The 2,949-nt window shown below is 44.5% G+C and overlaps 1 pseudogene; it reads left to right on the forward strand.

Annotated features, from left to right (window-relative positions):
• Positions 1–1,131: 1,131 nt before the first annotated feature.
• The window catches only part of LOC102872696, a 4,358-nt pseudogene continuing 2,540 nt past the window's right edge, over positions 1,132–2,949 (forward strand).

A 2,949-nucleotide genomic window follows, 5' to 3' on the forward strand; every position in this document is an offset into this window, starting at 1 on the left:
AAGCCCATTGGAGGGTTAACTGTGAGACAGTTCCAGTGAGATGACAAGGAGTTTGAATGACCATTACATGTTCCCTTAACTTTCAGGGTGGTTGTTTGTTTTTTGTTTGTTTGGGGTTTGTTTTGTTTTTTTTTTTAGCTTTTTGGTTTGTTTTAGCCAAATTCCTTAAAATAATAACGTTAGGTGCCATCAAGTTTGCTCTAATTCTTGGTAACTCTATGTACAGTAGAATGAAATACTCCCTGTACTACACCATCCGCTCACAATCACTTAATTAACTAAAATAACTCATTGCCATTGAGTCAGAACCAACTCCTAGTCTCTGGAGAAAACTCTCTGGTGAAAACCCTCCAGTGGATTTTCAGAGGCTGTAATTCACACAAAAGGAGATTGCCCATCTTTCTCTCACAAATCAGCTTGTGGATTCCAACCAACTGCTTTTGAGTCGGCAGTACAACTCCTTGACTCTAGGCTACCAGAGCTCCCTCATAATCACATAAAGTGAGCATCAGAGTTGTAGCCTTTCTATGGAGAGAATAGCACACCTATTCAGTCTGTATGCTGAACATCTCATTTGAGGATTTGGACTCTGTGAAGAAGAGCATGACACCAGCATCAACAACCTGTATTACACAGATTCCATAGCCTTACTTGCTGAACATGAGGAAGACTTGGTGTGCGTTGCTGCAGAAGATCAAAGACTACAGTCTTCACAATGGAATACATTTCAACATTAAGAAAACAATATTCCTTACCATTGGGCCAATAGGTAACATCATGGTAGATGGAGAAAAGACAGAAACCGTCAATGATTTAGTCTTATGGGAATTCACAGTTAATACACTTGGCACCAGCAGTTAGGAATTCAGGAGTCAGTAAAGTCAGCAGTCAGGGACCCCTCCAAGTCACTGAGGAGCAATGATGTCAGTTTGAAGACTAAGATGTGCCTCATCCAGGTCATGGTCTTTTCAGCCACCTGCTATGCATCTGAGAGCTGAACAATGAATAAGGATGACAGAAAAAGAATTTAGGCCTTTGAGCAGTGGTGCTGGAGCAGAGTACTGAATAGCCCATGAATAGCCAAAAGAACAAACAGATATGTCTTTAAAAAAGTGTAGAGTCCCGGAGCCAGACGTGTCTGCAAAGATGGCGGGCCGGAGCATGCAAGCTGCAAGATTCCCTACAGATGAATTATCTTTAACCAACTGTGCAGTCATGAATGAAAAGGATTTCCAGTCAGGCCTGCATGTGGTTGAGGACCTCTCCCAATCACCGGTACACGTTTACCTTGAGGACCCATCTCTCTGTGTTTTCAGGGAGCATTGTCTTCAGCTTACCCCAGCGAAAATGGGCTGGACTTTCTATTGGACAAGAAATAGATGTCTCCTTATACACATTTGACAAGGCCAAGCAATGCATTGGCACCATGACCATCGAGATTGATTTCCTGCAGAAAAAAAAACATTGACTCCAACCCATATGATACCGACAAGATGGCTGCCGAGTTTATTCAGCAGTTCAACAACCAGGCTTTCTCTGTGGGACAACCGCTTGTGTTCAGCTTCAATGAAAAGCTTTTTGGTTTACTGGTGAAGGACATTGAAGCCGTGGACCACAGCATCCTCAAGGGGGAACCTGTGACAGGTAAAAGACAGAAGATGAAGTAGGCCTTGTTGTTGTAAACAGTCAAGTTGCATTTGAAAAAGCAGAAAATTCTTCACTCAATCTTATTGGCAAAGCTAAAACCAAGGAAAATTGTCAGTCTGTCATCAATCCTGACTGGAACTTTGAGAAAATGGGCATAGGAGGACTGGACAAGGAATTTTCCGATATATTCCGCCAAGCGTTCGCTTCCCGAGTATTTCCTCCCGAGATTGTGGAGCAGATGGGTTGCAAACATGTCAAAGGCATCCTGCTTTATGGACCCCCAGGATGTGGTAAAACTCTTCTGGCTTGCCAGATTGGCAAGATGTTAAATGCAAGAGAGCCCAAGGTGGTCAATGGGCCAGAAATCCTTAATAAGTATGTGGGAGAGTCAGAGGCCAACATTTGTAAACTCTTTGCTGATGCTGAAGAGGAGCAGAGGAGGCTTGGTGCTAACAGTGGTTTGCACATCATCATCTTTGATGAAATTGATGCCATCTGCAAGCAAATAGGGAGCATGGCAGGTAGCACAGGAGTTCACGACACTGTCGTCAACCAGCTGCCGTCCAAAATTGACGGGGTGGAGCAACTGAACAACATCCTAGTGATTGGCATGACCATCAGACCGGATCTGATAGACGAAGCTCTCCTTCGACTTGGAAAATTGGAGGTAAAGATGGAGATCGGCTTACCAGATTAGAAAAGTCGATTACAGATCCTTCACATCCACACAGCACGGATGAGAGGCCATCAGTTACTCTCTGCTGATGTCGATATTAAAGAACTGGCTGTGGAAACCAAGAATTTCAGCGGTGCCGAGCTGGAGGGTGTGGTGCGAGCAGCACAGTCCACTGCGATGAATAGACACATAAAGGCCAGCACCAAAGTGGAGGTGGACATGGAGAAAGCAGAGAGCCTGCAGGTGGTAAGGGGAGACTTCCTTGCTTCTTTGGAGAATGATATCAAACCAGCATTTGGCACAAACCAAGAGGATTATGCAAGTTACATTATGAATGGTATCATCAAATGGAGTGATCCAGTGACGCGAGTTCTGGAAGATGGGGAGCTGCTGGTTCAGCAGACTAAAAACAGCGACCGGACCCCATTGATTAGCGTCCTTCTGGAAGGCCCTCCGAACAGTGGGAAGACTGCCTTAGCTGCACAGATTGCAGAGGAGTCCAACTTCCCCTTCATCAAGATCTGATAAGATCATTCTTCAACGAGATGGAAAAGGCAATCTCCAATTTCGTATGGAATGGGAAAAAGCCCCGAATTAGCAAAGCACTCCTTAAGAATAGAAGAACG

The sequence above is a fragment of the Elephantulus edwardii genome, unplaced genomic scaffold (assembly GCF_000299155.1).
Source record: "Elephantulus edwardii isolate Elephantulus edwardi_28Jun2011 unplaced genomic scaffold, EleEdw1.0 scaffold00402, whole genome shotgun sequence".
In the NCBI taxonomy this organism is placed as follows: domain Eukaryota; kingdom Metazoa; phylum Chordata; class Mammalia; order Macroscelidea; family Macroscelididae; genus Elephantulus; species Elephantulus edwardii.